General features: G+C 44.4%; 2 protein-coding genes and 2 long non-coding RNA genes across 38 annotated transcripts in view; 2 read left to right on the top strand and 2 right to left on the bottom strand.

Annotated features, from left to right (window-relative positions):
* Positions 1-23,429, top strand: part of LOC144576556 (uncharacterized) — a 537,019-nt gene that overhangs the window by 228,315 nt on the left and 285,275 nt on the right. The window lies entirely within an intron of this gene.
* The window catches only part of LOC144576563 (uncharacterized), a 181,483-nt gene that overhangs the window by 71,107 nt on the left and 86,947 nt on the right, over positions 1-23,429 (bottom strand). The gene's annotated exons all lie outside the window — the stretch shown is intronic.
* Positions 1,655-18,151, top strand: LOC144579489 (uncharacterized). Of its 2 annotated transcripts, none has more exons than XR_013527164.1 (2): positions 1,655-1,705; positions 17,857-18,151. It is a non-coding gene; the product is annotated as an uncharacterized LOC144579489 (long non-coding RNA). The 2 variants fall into 2 exon arrangements; XR_013527163.1 differs by having other exon boundaries at positions 1,701-2,021.
* LOC144579486 (uncharacterized) lies at positions 6,152-12,813 on the bottom strand. The gene is made up of 3 exons (XR_013527160.1): positions 12,508-12,813; positions 11,787-11,923; positions 6,152-9,820 (listed from the first exon to the last, which is right to left on the bottom strand). It is a non-coding gene; the product is annotated as an uncharacterized LOC144579486 (long non-coding RNA).

The raw sequence follows: 23,429 nt of genomic DNA, 5'->3' as shown, positions 1-23,429 counted from the left end.
TAGAGTGTTTGGAGCAACGTAGTAAGATACAGTAGTTGTAGTCAAAGTTATTTTTCAGAAAATGACTTGAGACTAGGCTGAAAGCCCTCAATCTAGTGTTAAGGAGCATCTCCTAATATACTGCCTGAATGTGTATTCCCCACTGGGACTCAAGCCCGGACAGATAGTCCAATAGACATTAAAAGGTTGCCTGTCAACGATATTGAGCCTTGGGCCCTGGCTCACGCCTGTAATCCTAATGACTGGCTAAATCAGGAGGATCCTTTGAGGTCAGGAACTGGAGACCAGCCTGGGCAACACAGCAAGACCTCCTCTCTACATAAAATAAAATAGCTGGGCATGGTGGCACACACCTGTGGTCCCAGCTACTCCGGAGGCTGAGGTGAGAGAATCGCTTGAGGCCAGGAGGTTGAAGTTGCAAGGAGCCGAGATCAAGCCACTGCACTCCAACCTGGGTGATAGAGTGAGACCTGACTCAATGAATGAATGAGAATGAATGAATGAATGAATGAAGATATTGAGTGTTTCCTGTTCCCGGAATTTCTGGTTTGTAAAACTACCTGGGGCCAAGCACAATGGTTCACGCCTATAATCCCAGCTCCTTGGGAGGCTGAGGTGGGCGGATCACCTGAGGTCAAGAGTTCAAGACCAGCCTGGCCAACATGGTGAAACCCCATCTCTACTTTAATAAAAATAAAAAAATTAGCTGGGTGTGGTGGCAGGTGCCTGTAGTCCCAGTCACTTGGGAGGCTGAGGCAGAAGAATCGCTTGAACCTGGGAGGTGGAGAGATGGCGCCATTGCACTTCAACCTGGGAGACAGAGGGAGACTCTGTCTCAAAACACACACACACACCCCCGGCAGTGGGTATTATGGCAGAAGAAACTAAGGCTTTGCGAGGTTCCCGACGGGGAGTCCGCAGCGCGGTGGGGGCGGGGGCGGCCAGACCTCGCGCCTCTGGGCTGTGCTCCTGAGCTCCCGCAGCCCGCGGTCCCAGCGAGGCCTGGGCGTGGAGCGCGGCAGCCGCAGACCCCCGGGAAGACAGGGATTCAGGGTCCTCAGGTGTTTTTAGGCTCCTGCTCGCCTAGTGACCGAGGGGCTGGCTTTCTCCAGGCGGAGAAGTGTCTCCGGGTTCCCAGAAAGGTACCTAACCGGTTAGAAAAGAGGAGACCCAGCCCGGCGCGGTGGCTCACGCCTGTAATCCCAGCACTTTGGGAGGCCCCAGCGGGCGAATCACGAGGTCAGCAGTTCGAGACCAGCCTGATCAACATGGAGAAACCCCGTCTCTACTAAAAATACAAAATTAGCTGGGCGTGGTGGTGTATGCCTATAATCCCAGCTGCTCTGGAGGCTGAGGCAGGAGAACTGCTTGGACCCAGGAGGCAGAGGTTGCAGCGAGCTGAGACCACACCATTGCACTCCAGCCTGGGTGACAGAGCGAGACTCCATCACAATCGGAAACGGAAAGGGGAAGGGGAAGGGGAAGGGAAAGCGAAGGGGGACCAGGGGGATGAGGGGAAGAGGCCGGCGCTGCCCGGGCCCCGCGCGTGAAGGAAACAGCCCGAGGCCCCGCGGGTCCGGCCCTGAGAGGAAGGAGGGCGCCTGCGCTCCCGCGGGGGCCGGCGGACTTTCCTCCCCGCCCAGCGGCCCGGGGCGGGCTTTTCGGCTGCTCCTCATAAGCAGGCGGCTTCGGGTCTCCGGGACAGGTGGGTGCGGAGCGCAGCCGCGTCGTGCTGGGCGTTCGGGGCCTGCGCGGACCTCGCCGCCGCCGCAAAACCTGCCCCGCGCCCGCGATGTCCCGGCAGCTCCGCGCCGCGGCCGCGCTCTTGGCGTCCCTGGCGGGTGAGTGGCGCGGGGCTTCCCGCGGTGGCCCTGCCGGGTGGGTCCCCTTCAGCTAACGCGCCCTGGAGCCGCCGCGCTACAGGACGGCCTCCGGGTGGGGACACGGGGCGCGGCTAAGGGCGTCGTGGCTGGACCCTGTTTTCCCTGAGTTACTCAGAGCAGGTGTCAACTCCAAAGACGGTAACATCGTCCCTCGCTCCCAACAGGGTTCTGGGCGCCTTCTCAGGGATTGGATTTGAGAGATGGACACCTGAGCCAGGGCTTGGGAATGCGGGTCTTGGCTTTGGTGCCCCGGAAAAGCGGTCCTGACGTGCCTTCCTCCACATCAGATGGGGTCTGACAGATTGTGCCATTTCAGAAAGGTGTAGGACAGAGTCTCAAAGACATTTTTAAATTTATTTTTATTTATTTTATTATTATTATTATTATTTTGAGACAGAGTCTCACTCTGTCACCCAGGCTGGAGTGCAATGGTGTGGTCTTAGCTCACTGCAACCTCTGCCTCCTGGGTTCAAGCAATTCTCCTGCCTCAGCCTCCCGAGCAGCTGTCGGGACCACAGATGTGCCCCACTACACCCAGCTTTTTGTTTTCTTAGTAGAGTCAAAGTTTCACCCTGTTGGCTAGGCTGGTCTCGAACGCTTGACCTCAGGTGATCCACCTGCTTCGGACTCCCAAAGGGCTGGCATTACAGGCTTGAAATGCCATTGCATCCAGTTTTTTTGTTTGTTTGTTTTGGTTTTTTTGATGATCATTGTACTTCCCATCCCAGATGCTGTCTGGGACGCTGAGTTTTTGCTTATTTTATGTTCCGACCCTCCACTTTCACCAGAGCTTGTCCCCTTAGACGTTGAGTCCTCCTGGGTGCTGCGGTTCTGTTCCTGTGAGGAGGCTTACTGGTCATGAGAGAACTGCCTCCGTCCGCACCGCCCAGCTAACTGGCTCAGGCAGGGTGTGCGGTGGCCCTTGCTTGTAACGTGAATACCAGGGATGTTACGGAAGCGGTGGGAAGGGACACGCCAGCTGTCCTCACTGAGGCAGTTCTCCCTGTGCCACGCTTTCAGACTTACAGTTTCAGGTTCCCTTAGGAAACAGAAGAGGAAGTCATCATTATGCTTCACAGGGCAAGCTATTAAACAAGCAGAAAATCTCAGCCTCGCGGTAACCCACAGAGACCGGTCTGTGAGCATTGGTTGGATGGATGGATAGGTTCAGAAACTGATTTATGTAGACAGGCCAGGTGAGGTGGCTCAGCCTACAATCCCAGCACTTTGGGAGGCCGAGGCGGGTGGATCACTTGAGGTCAGGAGTTCAAGACTAGCCCCCCCAACACGGTGAAACCATGTCTCTACTAAAAATACAAAAATTAGTTGGGCATGGTGGTGTGCACCTATAATTCCCAGCTACTTGGGAGGCTGAGGCAGGAGAATTGCTTGAACCTGGGAGGCAGAGGTTGCAGTGAGCCGAGATCATGCCAATGCACACTTAACCTGGTGACAGAGTGAAACTCTGTCTCAAAAAATAAATAAATATATAAAAATAAAAACACAGTGAGTATTGACAACCACAAGGGCAATTGGAGGGACAACGCCCACATAACCCATTCCTTTCTGAGCTGCTAATTCTCAGAGGTGAGCTGTGTGAACGGTGCATGAGAGGTTTCTTCCTCAGAGGTGTGCTAGGTCCCAAGGCAGGTCAGTGTTGCATGGCCATCGTGGGGTCGCACGGAACTGGATTCAAAGCCTTGCCCTGACCCTTACTGGCAGGGAGGCCTTGTTCATGTCACCCAAGCTTTCAGGTGCTCAGTTCTCTCACTGAAAAATGGGGAGAATAATATCCTCTGCCGGGAGCACACGGGAAACAAATGAGGTGGTGCCTGGAAAGCAGCTGCAGCGATTTTCTCGGTGATGTCAACCCACTTCTCCTGGGTGTCTCCAGTCCCTCTCCCCATTCACCTCTCAGCCTCCTGCCCATGAGTCCCTTCTAGCTCCTGCAGTGATTTTCTCAGTGAGGTCAACCCGCTTCTCCTGTGTCTCTCCAGTCCCTCTCCCCATTCACCTCTCAGCCTCCTGCCTGTGGGTCCCTTCTTCACTCAGTACAGGCTCATCAGCACACAGTAATAGCAATGATGGCCATGGCTGACTGGCACTTTCTAGGTGCCAGGCTCTGTTCTCAGTGCTTTCATCCACAGAACAGCTTTGTAAGTTCTGCTAGCATCTCCACTTGACTTGTGAGGAAGCAGAAGCACAAAGAGGTTAAATAACTTGCCCATGGTCGCATAGCTAGCTAGTGACAGAGTCGAGCTTCGAACCAGAGTCTGTGCCCACAGCAGCTAACCCGTGTGCTTTATTCATGCACCTACTTACCTGTAACTTATTTAGTCTCTTAAGAACCCTGAGAAGTAGATGCTATTCTTATCCCCATTTTACAGATGAGGGTACTGAGGCACAGGCAGGTTAGAGAATTGTTCATGGTCTCCCAGTTAGTGAGTAGCATTTCTTGACCGGCATTCAAGACGTCTGGCTTTGGCTGTGTGCAGTGACTCATGCCTGTGATCTCAGCACTTCGGGACTCTGAGGCGGAAGGTTGCTTGAGGCCAGGAGTTTGAGACCAGCCTGGACAACATAGTAGACTGTGTCTCAAGCAAAACAAAACAAAAACCAAGTCTGGCCTTGGGGTTCAGGCTCTGTACTGCGTGCAGGCCCCAGAAATACTTGTCAAATTGGAAATGAGAAAAATCATCAGAAAGTTGTTGTTGTTGTTGTTTTGAGATGGAGTTTCGCTCTGTTGCCCAGGCTGGAGTGCAGTGGCGCGATCTTGGCTCACTGCAACCTTCGCCTCCCGGGCTCAAGTGATTCTCTGGCCTCAGCCTCCTGAGTTGCTGGGATTACAGACACCCACCACCAAGCCCGGCTAATTTTTTATTTTTAGTAGAGATGGGGTTTCTCCATGTTGGTCAGGCTGGTCTCAAACTCCAGACCTCAGGCGATTCACCTGCCTTGGCCTCCCAAAGTGCTGGGATTACAGGCATGAGCCACTACGCCTGGCCAAATCATCAGAAAGTTTTGCTAGGAGAGACAGAACTTTTGGGTAAACTCTCTGAGTAATCTTTATCCAGTTAACTTGCTTCCCTGATCTCAAATTTTTTCCCCAGAAAATGGGGGGATTTAAGTTCATATCAGTTAAGTGTACGTTCAGTTACATGTAAGAGACAAGCCCAGAATAATAGTAGATTAAACAAGAGAGTTGCTTGTCACACTCTCACATGAAAACATTTCCAGAGTAATTCAGTGTGGGGTGCTCCACTGGGGACCTGTCATACTATATGTCAGTGTGGGGGTGCTCCACTGAGGACCCGCCATTCTATATGTGAATGTGGAGGTGCTCCACTGGGGATCCACCACCCTATATGTGAGTGTGGGGGTGCTCCACTGGGGACCCGCCATCCTATATGTGAGTGTGTGGGTGCTCCACTGGGGACCCGCCATCCTATATGTGAGTGTGGGGGTGCTCCACTGGGGACCCGCCATCCTATATGTGAGTGCGGGGGTGCTCCACTGGGGACCCGCCATCCTATATGTGAGTTTGGGGGTGCTCCACTGGGGACCCGCCATCCTATATGTGAGTGCGGGGATGCTCCACTGGGGCCCATCATCCTGTATGTGAGTGTGGGGGTGCTCCACTGGGGACCCACCATCCTATGTGTGAGTGTGGGGGTGCTCCACTGGGGACCCACCATCCTATATGTGAGTGTGGGGGTGCTCCACTGGGGACCCACCATCCTATATGTGAGTGTGAGGGTGCTCCACTGGGGACCCACGATCCTATATGTGAGTGTGGGGGTGCTCCACTGGGGACCTGCTATCCTATATGTGAGTGTGGGGGTGCTTCACTGAGGACCCGCTATCCTATATGTGAGTGTGGTGGTGCTCCACTGGGGACCCGCTATCGTATATGTGAGTGTGGGGGTGCTTCACTGCGGACCCGCCATCCTGTATGTAACTTCTACCTTCAAGTCTCCTAATGGTTCCACATGTCTGCTGAAGCTCCAGCTGTCACATACAAGTTGCAGACTGGCCAAAGGAGGAAAAACAGAAGGGCTGTAGAAGGCGGGCCACACAGGCGCTTGAGCTGCCTTCTCCCAGCCTTCCCAGAAGGCCCACAGGAGCTTATCACTTCTCTTGCTTTTGCTGAACCTCAGTCACATGCTCCCACCAAGCCAGAAAGGAAGCTTAGACATAGAGCTCTTTATTCCAGGCAGCAAATGCTCAGCGGAAGCTTGAGGCTCTGTTAGAAAGGAGGGGAGGCTGAATTTGGGAAGAGTCGGCCAGCAGGCTGTCGCAGGGCTGGAACGCTTTCTGCTGTAGGGTTTCCTCTGCTGTCTCTGCTGCAGTCTGCTGGGACTGCTTCTGCTGCCCCCATAGGTGCCAGAAAAGGTGCTGGGGGCTAAAGTGTGGTTTCCTGAACCTGGATGTGGCCATGGGGCTCTTATTACTCGCTGACTGTGCTCCGCAGAGCTCTGCAGACACAGTGCAGTCTCTGAGGCCCACCAGGCTTGCTCCCTGCTGACCTCCCCTCCTTACCCCTCCTTCCCCATACTGTCCCTGTGTTCCCATGGTGCTGACCCCCTTCCTGTTCTTCAGACATGCAAGTCTTTTGAATCCTCTGCACCTTTACCCACCCTCCCCTTTCTGGAAACCATCTCCTCTCTTGTCTGCCTGAAGAATTTATCCTTGTGTTGGATTCCCACCCTATCCACACTCTCATAGTATCTGGAGGACATTTGTCAGTCGGGCACTGCGGTCTCTGTCTGTGATCCCGGGGATTACAGGGAGTCTGAGGCAGGCAGATTGCTTCAGCCTAGGAGTTTGTTCGGCCTGGGCAACATGGTGAAACTCTGTACAAAAAAATGCAAAGATCAGCTTGGTGTGGTGGCACATGCCTGTAGTCCCAGCTACTAGGGAGGCTGAGGTGGGAGGATCGCTTGAACCCAGGAAGCTGGGGCTACAGTGAGCCCTGAGCATGCCACTGCATTCCATCCTGGGAGAAAAACTTATCACACTTCTGTGTCTACCTCACAGGGCCCCTGAGAACAAAGACCTACCCCACAGTGCCTGGTGTGGGGCCTGCCTGAGAGGGGAACCCCTACATACTGTTGAGTGGTGTGGCAGGGAACTAACCAAAGGCTGTGTGGGAAGGGACTGGCTGTCAGGAAAATACCTGGGAAAGGTCCCTTGTGAGATCACTGACCTTCCCAGGGGACTGGGCAATGACTCATCTCACACCCGCCGGTTGGAGGTGAACCAAAACCCCCCAATGCCTCTTCATGCAAATTTCCATCTAGTGGAGTCCAAGCAATGGGTCAAGGGCCTGGGGTGCTTGTTTGCTGAGTCTCCTGAATTCTAGAGAAGACAGGCTAGGGTGGGATGGGGTGGGTGGGGGCGGGCAGAGGACTGTGTGAACACCAGCGTACGTTCTGCAAATAGAGGGAGGGTCGAGACAGAGTCCTCGAGACAGAGTCTGAGCTACACCTGCCTTTGCTTCTTTTTTTTTTTCTTAGACAGAGTCTCTCTCTGTCGCCAGGCTGGAATTCAGTGGTGCAATCTCAGCTCACTGCAACCTCCACCTCCTGGGTTCAAATGATTCTCCTGCCTCAGCCTCCCAAGTAGCTGGAACTACAGGCATGTACCACCATGCCTGGCTAATTATTGTATTTTTAGTAGAGACGGGGTTTCACCATGTTAGCCAAGATGGTCTCGATCTCTTGACCTGATGATCCACCCTCCTGGGCCTCCCAAAGTGCGGGATTACAGGCCACCCACCACCCTTTTTCTAGGACTCAGAAAGACCTGTGACCTTGATTAAACCTCTACAGGGCCAAGCATCTCTTTTAAAACCTGTGACCCAATTGTGACAGAAATCAGTCATATATGTGTGGTCATGTACATAGGCCGTGTGTGTGGTCATGTACATAGGCCATGTGTGTGGTCGTGTACATAGACCGTGTGTGTGGTCATTTACATAGGTCATGTTTGTGGTCATGTACATAGGCCGTGTGTGTGGTCATGTACATAGAGTGGCTCATACGGGCTTTCTGAGCTACTTTACAATGCAGAGCAGCCCTACCCCAGTCGAATCACCTGCCCATCTGTTTTCCACCACACTCCTACAGGGAGAGGAGGAGAGGCAAGGAGGGCCAGTAGAGGGAAGGAGAAGGGGTGAGAACTAAACTCCTCTGACAGGTTCAGTCTGTAACATCTGTGAACTTGGCACTTGTGGTTGAGCCATCTGCCAGCCCAGCCTTCTGTCCACCACCCAGAGACATACCTACACCTACACACACCAGACATCTCAACTGCCATCACCTCCAGCCACCCCACCAACGCTTCCTACATAGCAGGTACACCTTGACCAGGTACCACATGTCTTCTTGACCGGTTTAGGATGCTGTTCACTTGTGAACAACTAAGTACTTCTTTTATTTATTTGAGTTCACTCATTACCACGAAAGAAGAGTCCTAGTTTCATCTTGAGGAAGACTTTTTTTTTCTTTGTTTCTTTCTTTTTTTTTTTTTTGAAGACAGGGTTTCACCATGTTGGTCAGAATGGTCTTGAACTCCTGACCTCAGGTGATCCACCTGCCTTGGCCTCCAAAGTGCTTGGATTACAGGCATGAGCCGCCACGCCCAGCCTGCCTTTTTGTTTTCAACGGGTGCACTACTCAGTTTAGGAAATTGTACTCAGTTGAGAAGATTCTCTATTGCTTATAAATGCCAGCCATACCCAGTAGGATTTTAGCAGAGATATGATCACCTCTCTAAGGGAACGACTCGCTAGTGATTTCTAGTCTCCTGGAGTTCTCCGAAGCCATCTTTATTTTTCACCACGAGTTAGTCCTGGAAGACACATTTGAGAGTGAATTCTCTTTCTCCATAGCAATAGTATGAACCTAAAGAGACTCTTCGTGTTCGACGAAGAATTATGAGGGCGAACAACAGAAAATCAAATACCATAGATTCCACACTCTGAGTGACATATGCAGGCAAGGGATATCATGTATGAACAGACTACAGAGAGGGAAATAAAACAAATCGTTTCACTGCTCATCCTCAGTATTTTTCAAATCTGAGGTTTCAGAATGTATAACAGTTTAGGGAACTGGTGAGTAAAGATTTCTTGTAACTGAGCTAATGATCAGTGAAACAGCCTTCTTCAGAATCCACTATGCTAGCCTCCTGCTTTTGCCATTTATCCAGTAATATTAAATACATTTCCAAAATGTATTTTCTTTGTTCTTCTAGTTTTGGTAGCTTTTCAATGCCTTTAGCATTGTACTGTAGAGTCAAAGTAATAGTGACATTTACTTAATCACCCTCTTTTTGGGTGCAGGCTCCATGAAGGCAGGTATAGTTGCATATTGAATTCAGAATTTCATCACTGGTATCTCCGAAAGCACCTGGCACTCAGTAAAGAGTGGAGTGATCAGCACAGTGATTCTCCTCTCCCTTCTCATCTCTTTAACTCTTCCACCCTCCAGGCTTCAGGTGATCCCAGTGCTGTCTCTTACCTGGTGTTCTTCAGCTGCCCCTTCAATGGGACAGTGTTTGTGAGCCCCGTGCTCCTGAGAGTTAGAGCACAGCGAGCAGAGCAGACTCTTGTCCGTGCCACAGAACATCTTCTTTGTTTCCCTATGGGTCCCACATACTTGTTTCTCAGAGCTCAGGAATTGCCAGAGACTGGCTTTCCCAGCAGTCGTCACTAAATTCTACAGAAAAATGTTCATTTTGAAATTTTTTTGGTGTGATGGTTCCCTGCACTCAGGGCAGTTGGAAGGACTTTGGGCTCCATCCCAGGAAAGGCAGAGACAGGGTCTACAGGAGCTGTGCCCACAGCCTATGTGACAGGGTCTACCAGGTAGTTCAGGCAGATGACACAGGTGAGTTCCTTCTGGAAGGCCTGTGGGAAGTCTAAGTCCATCTTCCTAGGGGAAGAAAACCACACGAATTTAATCTTCTACCCTGGAGAGACAAAGGACCAAGCAAAACTTGAATCAGGTTGTGATTGAATAACATCCTTTTTTTCCTAGAGAAAAATAGGCTTTCATCTGCAAGGACAGAAATAGAAAAAGTAGAAAACTAAGGCACTAAGAGACATCAACCTGTGTAGAAAAATGTGATTGTTCTCCAACCGACACACAAGCAGCTTTCCAAACCCTAATTTTGTGCTTAGAAGAATGTCCGATTTTTTGAGGTGTGTGTTAGTGTCCACCAAGTTACCTGGGCTTCTGGGATATCATCAACCCATAAACTCATGGGATGAGTCTTGAATGGTCTGAAACTCAGCCACACTCTCAATTGCCAGTGATTGGTTTGGAGAAGGGAAACTAAGCTCTTCTACTCTCACTGTTTGATTTAACTGTAACAACCATCCATCAGAGTTTTCCAGAGGGCCCCTGCTTGAAAATGTTAGAGCAGAGCTCATCCATTGACCAAAATCAGACAAAGCTAGCCTTTACTCCCCAAGGCAAAACAAACAAACCAAGGCAAAGGCACTTCTCCAAGGTAAAACAAGCAATCATTGTTTTACTAGGCTGCTGAGTTCATTCAATCAACAAAACCTTTCTGGCATGTGTTTACTATTCCTGGACTGTCTGTTAATTTGGGGCTATATTGATACAATGCAGAAGGGTACACAGAGGATAGAAATATTTTCTAAGCTCTTTGGAAGCATTGTCATTACTCTTTCACAGAGTCAGAAAAATACTAAGTATCATGCAATAATGATAGGCTCTAGACAGTAAGGTGGTGTTTTAAAGGGAAGGAAAAAAAATGTGGGCCAGGCAAGGTAGCTGAAACCTGTAATCCCAGCATTTTGGGAGACCAAGTCAGGCAGATATTTTGAGCTCAGGAGTTCTAGATTGGGTGACATGATGGCAAAGTTTCTAGATCAGCCTGTCTCTAAAAATACACACACATGGGCGGGTGTGGTGGCTCACGCCTGTAATCCAAGCACTTTGGAGGCCAAGGCAGGCAGATAACCTGAGGTTGGGAGTTCAAGACCAGCCTGACCAACATGGTGAAACCCTATCTTAAAACACAGACACACACACACACACATATTATAGATTATATATGTAAAGCCCAACATGGTGGCCCATGTGTATAGTCCCAGCTACTTTGGGGGATGAGGCAGAAGAAATTGCTTGAGGTATTAAGTATGGGCCATAGTGAGGCTTATTTCCACCACTGCACTCCAGCCTGTGTGTCCCTGTTTAAAACAAAGAAACAAAGGAAAAATCTAAAATCCTGGTTTCTACACAGTATAAATACAGAAGCCCTCCATTTCTGACATTTCTGCATGATTGCCAGTGAGACTTTTCTGCATGAGTACCCATTTCTGGCTTTCTTCGACAGAGTGACTGAGGTTTCTGAAGAGACTTTTACTGTGTTTTAGAAAAAAGTGCTTGCCCAAATCATTCAATGCCCTCTACCTGTGTATAGCCATACATGGCAACACAGGCACATTTTCACTAGCAGAGCAGAATGTAACACATTTATACACATAGATTACAACAGCCCTAACCCATTTACAGAGTCTACAGAGATGAAAGAATCGCCAGATATTTGTAAACTACTGCAAAATGCTTATAATCTATAAAACAGCTAAGAAATACATTAAGTAAAAAATCAACCATAACGTTAATTTGAACATCATGAAGCAAGACAGATGACAAAAATGTTTAATTTTTAAATAGGTTGAATGGAGCTTGTAAACCTATGGATTATGTTTAAAATAATTTTAAGAAATAAATGGAGCTGTTTTCAAAACTCAGAAAATGACATCATTTCATCTAAAAGAAATCTAAGTTTGCAGATAAAGTCCCCAAATTTTGTTTGTTTTGATATGTAACCTAAGAGCAGCTCCTACTCTGGAAAGAGTACACTTACCTCAGAAATAGATCTACATTCTCGCCAAGGCTTGCTGTCCAATAAGATGAAGTCAGCTCAGGCATCAGGGTCTCACAGTGCAGTGGCGGTAGCCTGTGGAAGTCTCCAAGGCCAGTTGCAAAGCCACTCTGTGGTTTCTGGAGAAGAATGAGTTTTGCTCCTGAAGTGTCCTTTTATACATCTCTGAAGACCACACCCCTTTCTTCTAATTGGATTTCAGGGGCATAGGTGGGTGTTAACATAGTTAAGATTCTTTCAAACAATTTTTTTTTTTTTTAATGGAGTTTCACTGTGTCGCCCAGGCTGGAGTACAGAGAAGCTGTCGCAGCTCACTGAAACCTCCACCTCTGAAGTTCAAGCAATTCTCCTGCCTCAGCCTCCCAAGTAGCTGGGATTACAGGTGCCTGCAGCCAGGCCTGGCTAATTTTTTTTCTTTTTTTTTGCAATTTTAGCCGAGAGGGGGTTTCACCGTGTTGGCTAGATTTATCTGGAATTCCTGACCTCAAGTGATCCGCCTGTCTTGGCCTACGAAAGTGCTGAGATTACAGCCTGAGCCACAGCCCCCAGCAATTCACTTTTATCGTAATGTAAGAATTTAATCTAAGGACACTCCTGGCCTCCCCACTCCAGAAGGGTTATTTTTCCTGCTCCTTGTGCTCCAGATGAAGCCTTCCAAGAGCCTCTCAGCAGCCATGGGACATAGGATTCCCTCCTATATTACCTGGCACTGCTCATCCCAGCTCAAGGGATATAGGGAGAAAGTCTAGAAAGCTCTTGCAAGGTGCAGTGGCAGGCTCCTGAAGTCCCAGCTACTGTGGAGGCTGAGGCAGGAAAATCGCTTGTGCCTGAGGTGGAGGTTGCAGTGAGCCGAGATCGTGCCCCTGCAATCCAGCCTAGGTGATATAGTGAGATTCTGTCTCCAAGAAAACATAAATCAATAAATATAAAAAATAAAAATTGATGATTAGAAATACAATGTAAGATCTTTATGACAAAATACAAAGTAAGCAGAAAGAATAGAAAATTGTAAATAGAATTTGATTACTTTAACAAATATAGAAAAAAATTAAAGGGATTTAATCAATTAGTATAATAATTGTGTTGTCTTTAGGGAAATATTGGGAGAATTGTTTCCTTATTGTTTATAATTCTTTCCAATATTTTGTGGGTAAGAAGTCAATAACAAGAATAACAATTTCAGTAGATTCAAACACAGTGTATTCCATGAAGCTGATTTTCTAACTTTAAAAGAAAAATGATGTTTTCCCTCCTTGACAAGATGCCTCATCATCAGAAATATGGTTTGTTTAGAACACACAGCTTTTTAGTCCTTGAGTATTTCTGTATTTGTTTCATTTTCTCCAAATGATGGTAAAGATCCAGTCTGAGTCTCTATTTGATGCTTACAATTCCTGAAACAACTGAGCAGTGCATTGCACTTAATAATTTCCCACTAAGTAAATTAAACTGAATGTTGCATTTCCAACCAAAACTGTGAAACCAAAGGAAGAACTATGTCTTCATCCTTCTTTTCTTGTATCATTTCTTTCCCCTGTAACAAAGGATACAGGGTGTTAACACAAGGTACAGAGAAAGAGAATGTGTGTATGTGTGTGTGTGTACATGCATTTACATATGTGTAACCACATCGATTTTTGTATTTGCAGCAATGCCTTGTGATTTTGATTCAGAAGCCCACAGCATTTTATTAAAATTATGTTTCATTTGATTGTCTCATCTGTTTATGGGAGCTGCTAACAGGGATTCTGTGTTTCATTTACCATATACTATTACAAAATCTGAGCTCATGATACTAAATTCATAAATATTGAACACAGCCAAAATTCAAATTATTGGGCTTTTAGGTATTTCTATTTTTCCTTTGTCAACAGGGTACAACTGAAATAACAATATGGACTTCCTATTTCATTCTAAAACTAGTATTGATTTAGGCAAGTTAGTTAACTCCTGACCTTTTGTTATCTCAACTATGAAATGGGGCTTCTACCCTGCCCAACTGGCAGAATTGCTCTGAAGATTAAAAATCACATGTTGTGTAAATATTCAAAACGGTAATTGGCTCATAGAAAGTGATCAGCCAGTTGTAAATGCTAACTGTTAGTAAAACTAAATTACAAAATGAAAGAGATAAATTAATGAGTAAAATAATTACTGCTTTCTTAATGTAGTGATTGTTCTCATCAGTTAATTAAGTTGTGACAGAATTGGTATGTTGAATTCAGTGACTCAGGGTTCATCTACTCAGGGCTGTGGATACACTTTCGGTTATGTTGAATCACTCTGATTGCAATAGCAACCCCATCACTCCTTTTGGAATGTGAGTTCTGAGAAGGTGTTTACATCATAGCAGGCAGCCAAATATTGTAGAAAGACTAAAATAAACACTGTGTCGTGTGTTAGCTTTAAAAATAAGACTATTATTAGTTAACATTTGGTAAATATTTTTAATTTGTCGGGCATCTTACTAAACATTGGTAGGTTATCTTATTTTAATATTGATAATACTTCTGTGAGTAGATTACTAGGATACCTGGGTGAAGAAAGTCCTGTCTGCATTTGCATACCTGGGGTTATCAGTTATTGATTATTCTGGCATAAATAATCATCACTATCATTTTTCCCATTGGCACATGCAGCTGTTCCTGTGCTTTCATAAGCCTCAGCACAATAGTATTTTATAAGACTTAAAAATATGGTACCTATGTATGCTATTGTTCTTAATTTGCATATTATAGGATCTTAAAATATACATTGAATGCTTGAAAAATAGTGACTTGAATTGTACAGGTCTACTTAGGCACATTATTTATTAAAACTAAATACAGTCAGCCCTTTCTGTTGATTTTGCATCAGCAAGTAAAAATGGATAGAAAATACAGTATTATTCACCGTAATCCCAGGTACTTAGGAAATCGAGAAAGGAGGATTGTTTGAGCCCAGGAGTTTGAGGCTGTCGTGAGGTGTGAGCAAGCCTCTGCAATCCAGCCTGGTGAGAGACTCTTTAAGAAAACAAAACAAAATACAGTATTGAAAGAAAGGAATCACATATGCGAATGGCCACCTCTTTACTTTTAAAGATGGTGAACTATGACTTGCCAAATTATTTTTTTGTTTTCAAACTTATATTTTTAAATATTAGTATTGCATACAGAAAATGATTTTACTAAAAATATCACAAAGTAGAAAAGATATCAATCCAGTAAAAAGGCTTTTAAGTGAGGGAATTTATTTCTATGGAACAGATCTCAACAATTATTTTTTGTTCAGCTTTGTTATGTTACAACTTTCATCACAGAATGATACTCAGGACATGAGCTTGAATCTGAGAAGCTCAGATGTAGCTAATAAAGAACTAACGAAAAATGTAAGGTAAGAGAATTATTAATGTGTTTCTAAAAACAAAACGAAGTAAAACAAAACTGTTACATTCCATTTGGACTCTTAGACACGGTTTCTGGAATTGTTTTCTGTTTTATATTATTGCCTACTTCACTGTCTTAACAATGTGAAGACCAGGGTGTCAAAGGGCATGAAGCATGTGGTGAGAGTTGTGTTATGCCACTTAGCCCAAGGGGATCAGGTGCGGCTTCAGATTCCACATACTCAGCTACATTTCCTCACCGAGGAACAGCAACGTAATCCAGAAAGTCTTAGCCGACTCTGAGAGTGCTGTGCTTAAATTATTCTGAAAATCACCTGAAAAGATGAAATATCAAATAATTTTGACTGCCGTCTGGATTATTATACTGATATATCCATTTCATCTGTTGAGTGGTTTGTTCACTGTCCGCCTGTGAATTCCACAGAAGAGGAGGGCCAACTTTTTATATATACGTGTCTTTTCTGCAGGACTTGAGTATGCACAAATTTTGATATCTATCGAAGTCCTGGGACCAATCCCCAGAGATGGCTGATTAAATTCAGTTTTGTTCTGAAATTCTATTTTGTGTATGGAAATACATTTTCATGAAGTTAAAACTATATTCACCTTATTTCTCATTCCAATCTGTTTGAGAAATTAATGATCACCTGATGTTTATGTTTCTGTAATGAGCATTTATCGATCTTCAGGGTTCTCAGATATGCTTTTTTATAGGTAGGAAAAGAAAACATAAGTCCCTCTTAGAATGTCAATTTTCCTCTTTTTTTGTACCGTGGAAAAATATCATAGTTGATTTCTTGCAAGCCATTAGAACATTTCAAAATATATGAAGTAAATGATAAATATAATACATTGTCATGCAATGTAAGATAATTTTTGCATATCTTTATTTTCAGTATCTTTCTGTTTCTTATTTTAAAATAATGGATATTTTAGAAAACGTAAAGATCAAGTAAGCCACAGTAGAAATTAAGTATCTCCCTAGTTCCATCAGAAAAATATAAAATCATGGTTATATTCTTATGTGTATAATTCTAGCCCCTTTCCTATTTTAAATATATTTTTGTTTATGTATACACAAAACCCAGTCAATCCTTCTATATGTAATGTATATAATCAACATATATTTATTCTTTCCTATGTTCGGTATTTAGAGGTGCTTTTCCTCCTACACCTTGACTATTCCTTTTTTTTCTGCCAAACATTGACTATCTGCAGGTTGATCTTATATGTATTGCAGAAGGGGTTAGGTCATCGGACAGCCAGAAATGGCTCTGACTTTCTGTCCAGGGATTATCAGAGGGTCGGGCTCAGGAATAAGAGGATGTTTTAGGAATTTTGATTAGTTGGGCAATGGCAGGATATGTTCAACTTACCCATCGCCCTCGCTTATTTCATGGTTGTTCTTAAGCTACAGGTTCTCACACTGTCTCTCAAGCTGGAGGTCAGTGGTGCAATCTTAGCTCACTGCAGCCTCAAACACCTGGGCTCAATCAATCTTCTTACCTCAGGCTCCAAAATCACTAGGACTAGTCATGTGCCACAATGCTCAGCTAATATTTGTACTTATTTTTCGAGATAGGCTGTCCCTATGTTGCCGAGGATGGTCTCCAACTCCTGGCCTCAAGCAATCCTCCCACCTCAGCCTCCCAAATTTATGGGATTAAAAGCATGAGCTACCACTCTGGAGCTTATTTAGCTATTTCAGAATTTGTTCTTCTCTTTCTGGTCTATTGTATGAACTCTCTTATCTTGTTTTATAAAATATTCTTCTGCCGTGGTCATGTGAAACATTACCAAATTGTTTCTGCTGATTCTTTACATTTTAAGTATTCAAACATGATAGTGTGACTTTTTAAAAAAGAATAACAACAACAACAAAAATCCAATAGAAGTTTGGCTAATCAGAAACAAGACTTTAATGACCACTGCTGTGCTATAACTTATTATAATGCATTAAAAATCAGGACTTACTTGTAATGTGCCTTGAGACAGAAAATTCAGTCACTTGATTTCTCAGACCTCAGTTTTGTCCTCTGTGAAATACTGATACCAACTGAGTGTAGTTTATTTTGAAGAATTTGGAAACTGTAACTAAATACTCTGGTACCAAGCATGATTGCTGTGTTTCCTATATTGTTGTTACTTTTGTAGCACTGAACCACTTACCCATTTAAGTTTTTGCTCAAAGTGAAAATATAATTTATTAATACATATTTCATAGACTAGCATTTTGTTTTGAGACCAAGTCTCTCTCTGTAGCTCAGGCTGGAGTTCAGTGGTGTGACTGCGGCTCACCGCAACCTCTGCCTGCTGGGTTCAAGCAATTCTCCCGCCTCCTGAGTGGCTGGGACTACAGTTGTGCACCACCATGCCTGGCTAATTGTTTGTATTTTTAGTAGATTTGGGGTTTCACCATGCTTTCCACGCTAGCCTCACACCCCTGACCTTGTGATCAGGCCACCTCGGGCTCCCAGTGTGCTGTGATTACAGGCTTGTGCTACCTTCCCTGGCCAGACTAGTCTTTAGAGATAACTGAATGTGGAAGTTCAGCTGACAAGTGACTTGTTGAAATTGTTAAATTAGAAATATTCAGTGTTAAAACTGTAGCATGCTCTTGTGATATCATTGAGGCAACTAATAAACACCATCCTGTTTTACCAACAGGCATGTCGACCATGCTCCAAGCAGCCACAGCAAGTATTCAAGGGAGTCATTTTCAGGAATTTCTGATGCTCTGTTTGATATTGAAATGAAAGCGGATCCTTGCAAAGCCAGGGGAGAAGTGAAGAGAAAGATTGCTGTTGCAGGCAGCTGCAGAGGCTTTGAAAGCAGCAGCCTGAGAGGATTTTTTAGAGAGCCCACATTGAATGTGTGGTGTATCACTCAGAAAGACTCATGGTGGGGATATTGATGAAGTTTAAACAGTATATTAGAAATAAAGCTGGACACTATATACTCATGTGAGTGTTCATATATTTATCTGCGTATCTATTTTTCTTTTATTTTCTTGTTATGGACTAAAAATTTAAAAAAATTATAGACAAGGTTATTCTGAAATGGAAGAATTAAACCCTGTATTACATCCAAGGGGAATGGGTAAATATGGTAAAACTCTCATCTGGCATTATCAGAGAATCAAGTCTAATCTGTTCATGTCACCTCACACATAGGACAACATCAGTATGTTATAGAACAAACTGGGGAATGTGCACAACTGCTCCAAGCCAGAGGCTTATGCCCTGCCACCTTCCAGGGGTGAGGATCACTGTCTCTGACTGGGACAGTGATTAAATCACACTTTTAGTAAATGTGATCACTGTAGCATTAGAAACTTATTAAAAATATCTTATTTATATAAAACAGTATCATATAACACACAAGGATAGAGAAAAATAGTAATGAACATTTGTGAACCTACTAGCTGTATTAAGAAAATAGTATTTTCAACATCTTTGGGTCCCCCATGTACTCATGACAGTGTGCTTTTTCACTTTTTTGAACTGTATGTTTATCGTTATTTCCTGCTATGATTTCATCACACATGGCTATATTATTTACGTTTTTGTTTGATGTAGTTTACTATTTTATATGAGTGAAATCATACCTGTATATTTTTATGGTACTTTATTTTGTTTCACAAGTCTTCAGGGGTTCAGCTAGATAGAGATAGATAGATAGATAGATAGATAGATAGATAGATAGATAGATAGATGATAGAGAGCATTTATTCAAATGAAAGTAAGATTCATGGTCCGTCAAGACAGAGAAAACATATAATAATGTGAATAGGGAAAGTTATATAAAGAATGATGAATTATAACAATTTGAACAATGAAATATTGTCTAGTAAAATGTAAGAAGAAGTCTAAATAATATGTGACGAGCACATATAAGGCAGTGCCATTGCTTCCAGGGTGAGTTTGAGAAGCCAATGAACAGTTCCCTCCTACCTTGGCCTCACTGAATGTTAACAAGTCTCTGTGGTGTTGCATGTGAAAAACAGTGTAAATCCACACTTCAGGACTCCCCAGAAACTTGCCTTCTGGGCCACTTGTAAAGCTGTTTGGTAAGATATGTCATCTCAGAGGGGCTCCACTGCAAGTTTGAAAAAAGGCCAGTATCGGAAGCTCTTGGCTGCTGAGTTCTCCCGGCCACCATGAAGTTGAAGAAGCGAGTGTTGTAGCAGCAGCCTGAGCTACAGAACCTGGGAGCTGGTGTACCCGGGCATACCCTCTGGGCCAGATACCAGACATGTCATTTCCAAAGCAGATTGGAAGCACTTTTTTGGAATTTCTCTCCAATGTCTTCTACTCACAGAGATGGACATGTTAACACTTGGCAAAGAAAGAAAAATATTTAAAGGGTCCAAATCTATTTCTGTAAATAATCAAGAGTGAGTTTGTAGTGGATAACCCAAAGGTGGATACATGGTGCATCATAAAATATATTCGTTCATTTTCTGCTGATGTACACTTGGAATTTTTTTGGTTTTGTGAGCACGTCTGCTAATGCAAATAGTCAAGAGGTTCTCTTTCCTGACAGTATCTTCCGATAGGTGGAATATCTGGGTTATAAAATCTGTGGATCTTCAATTCTACTGGGCAATGCCACTTATCATTTTAAAGTGATTTTATTTATTTATATTTCTACTAACAGGGTAATTACATTATATAAAACAATAAACATATGGGTTATTGTGGCAAGTTAAAGAAATATAAATAGTTCACTCTTATTAAAATCCAAGGCATTTGAGGGAAGAACAGTTTATACATTGAGCATCAAATACTTCAAAAGTTTTGGAAGACATACAGAGGAGTGTAACTACTTTCTTGTAGTTTATCAAAATCCCATAATAAGTTTAAGCAGGTAGGAATATAGGCACATCTGCATTTCAGAAAGCATTCTAACCTAGATGAAACAGAAGGGCATCAATCCAGCAGGAGAACATAACTAATTTGTGTGTGTGTGTGTGTGTGTGAGAGAGAGAGAGAGAGAGAGAGACAGGGTCTCACTCTGTCACCCAGGCTAGAGCGAGTGGCTCAACACAACCTCTACCTCCTGGGCTCAGGCAATCGTCCAACCTAAGACTCCCAAGTAGGTGAGATTACAGGCGTGCACCATCATGCCTGCCTAATTTTTGTATTTTTTGTGGAGATAGAGTTTCACCATGTTGCCCAGGCTGGTCTTGAACTTCTCGGCTCGACTAGTCGATCCATCCAGGCCTCCCAAAGTGCTGGGATTACAGGCATGAGCTACTATTCCAGGTCCCAAAATCCTTTGTCATGGTAACCGCTGTCATGTGGACTTTACCCTCAGAAAACATAAGACTACCCTCTTCTGTTGGATTTCAGCTTGGGTGTTACTTCTATTAGGAAGACTTTCAGGATGACTGTCCCTTCCTTTGTATCACCTACTAGACCATGAGCTCCTTAAGGACTGAGTTTTGCTTTTTTTTTTTAATTTACTTTCATTTTTGAAACTCGTGCAGAACATGTAGGTTTGCTACTATTTTGGCTCAAATCCCTACCAGTATGGAAAGTCCATAGTAGACACTCATTTTGTGAGTAACCAGAGAAGCACCCATTTGAGACCCTCTGAGACATTCTGTGCTTTGAACAGAAGAGCTGCACTTCATTGTAGGAATTGCACAGTGCCTTTGTTATGGGGTTTGGCTGGGCTTTTTGTGATGTCATTGATATAGAGTTGGACAGTAGTATAGATGTGGGACAAGGTGAGGATCATTATTCTATAAAATGGACCAAAATCCTGCACCACACTTGAAAGCTTTGTTAACTTTCAATCAATTCTGCCAGCATGCAAGAAGCATTTCCCCCAAAATACTGCATGCTTAGGAACATACTGTGGCAACATATTTAATGTCACTGATAGGAAAACCGTTTTCAGAGACAGACTTCCTGGGTTCAAACCCTACAATTTGAGTATGGCTATGGGCAAATTATTGAAGTTTCCTGTTCTTAGGTTTCTTAACCTTTAAATGAGTATAAAATGTTATTTATGTCATGGGGTTGCTGTGAGAATTAAGCTAGAACATGTGAGGCACTTAGAACAGTCTGCAGCATAGAATTCATAATGAATAAATGTGTGATAGTTTCACTTGAACGACAGTAAGTTTTGGTTAGTAATGAAATACAATTTTTCCCTCTTACCTATTCTGCATGATGACACAGTTGTAGCATAATAGATGGTAACTTTTTTAGCCTCTAGCACTAGAATTTGCAACTAATATTTCTTTTTTATGCATCTCATAAGTTGCTTATTGTTTATTTCTGTCTAATACAGGGCATTCTACACAACATGGCATTGAAGTTTTACTGAAAAGTTAGAATACTAGAAAGTCTTTCTTCTCTACACTTAGGCAGATAATATACAACATTTTAAGAAGTGTTTGACATTTAAATGTTTCAAAGAACAACATTTCTGGAAAACTCTCCATATATGTATCTATGATCACCTTTTCTTAACTTTTTTGGATCTATCTTTCGAAGCCCAATGCTGATCAAATGACACTTCAGAAAACATACTAATTTACAATGCCATGGATTGATTAAAAAGACAGCCACTTGATCTTTTTCTAGGATACGCTGGCTTTTATAAAGTATGTAATTGTTTTAATGTCTGTTAGTATGTAAAGGGTGACATTTAGATTTTTACTTTTTCAATTTCTAGCAAAGTTTGTTAAGTTTATAGAAATCACCTAAATTCCCAAAGTAGCTGTAATTTATTAATACAACTACGTGTAAACATTGGTGATTTATTAAATCATGGTAAATGACAACATAATCTATCATATGACAACTGTGTTAAAATATCTTTTATACACTATTGAAGATAATTATGCATATAATTATTGTGTAAATAGCAGTCAGGTGCCTTGACTAATGCCTGAAATTCCAGCAATTTGGGAGGTGGAGGTTAGTAGATCACCTGAGGTCAGTAGTTTGAGACCAGCCTGGCCAAGATGGTGAAATCCCATCTCTACTAAAAATACAAAAATTAGCCAGGCATGGTGGCAGACACTTGTAATCCCAACCACTTGGGAGGCTGAGGCAGGAGAATTGCTTGAATCTGGGAGGCAGAGATATGGATACATTGTTATTTATGTACATGTATATGTAAAGTATCTGTCTTAGAATTATTCAAAAAGTTGTGTGAATTGAAAAACTTTTATTTTTATATAAAATAATTATCATGAAATAGTCATAAAATAGTAAAAATAAGAAAAAAAGGCTGATACAACTAAATTCACTAAGCATTATATATACAATTATATGAAACACAATTGAGTTCCTCGAGACACTTTTTGTCTTTGGCTGGACCTGGCGCCTTGCCTTACGTGTGGCCGGGTCTTGCTCCAGGTCATGCCTATGACCGGGCCTTGTAGTGGCCCTTGCCTTGCCTGCAGCCTGGCCTTGCACCGGACCTTGTCTTTGGCCGGGCCTTGTGCCTTGTGTTTCCTTTGGCCGCGGCTTGCGCCAGGCCATGCCTGCGAATAGGCCTTGCACCGGCCCTTGCCTTGCCTTTGGCCGGGCCTTACCTGTGGCCGTGTCTTGCTTTTGGCCGGGCCTTGCTCCTTGCCTTGCCTGTGGCCAGGCCTTATCTTTGGCCAGGTCTTGCACCTTGCCTTCCTTGTGGCTGGGCCTTGCCTGTGGCGAGGTCTTGCCTTTTTCTGGGCCTTGCACTGGGCCATGACTTTTGCTGGGCCTTGCCTTCCTGTGGCCGGGTCTTGCGCCTTGCCTTGCCTTGCCTGTGGCCGGATTTTGCGCCAGATCTTGCCTTGCCTGGCACCTTGCCCTACCTGTGGCCGGGCCCAGCCCATGGCCGGTCCCTGCCTGTATCCAGGCCCTGCCTTTGGCTGGGTCATGCCCGAGGCTGAGAGTCGCCTGTGGCCGGGCCTTGCGCCTTGCCTGTGGCCGTGCCTTGAGCCGGGCCTTGCATTGCCTGTGGTTGGGCCCTGCGCCTTGCTTGCCTTTTGACAGGCCCTGTGCCTTGACTTGCCTTTCCTGTGGCCGGGTCTTGCCTGTGGTCTGGACTTACCTGTGACTGGGCCTTGCCAGATGACCTGGGTGGGGACCACAGCATGGGATGGGAGATGTGGCGCACAGGCAAGGTGGGAGTGACTCTGGCTGCTCCAGGCATAGCCAAGTTATTCCTTAGCTTCCTGCCCTCAAATCTGCAAATGGTGAGTTTTTCTTTCATTTATTATTTGAGATGGAGTC

Source organism: Callithrix jacchus, chromosome 15 (genome assembly GCF_049354715.1).
Source record: "Callithrix jacchus isolate 240 chromosome 15, calJac240_pri, whole genome shotgun sequence".
NCBI lineage: Eukaryota > Metazoa > Chordata > Mammalia > Primates > Cebidae > Callithrix > Callithrix jacchus.
This window is presented reverse-complemented; position numbering and strand designations above follow the sequence as displayed.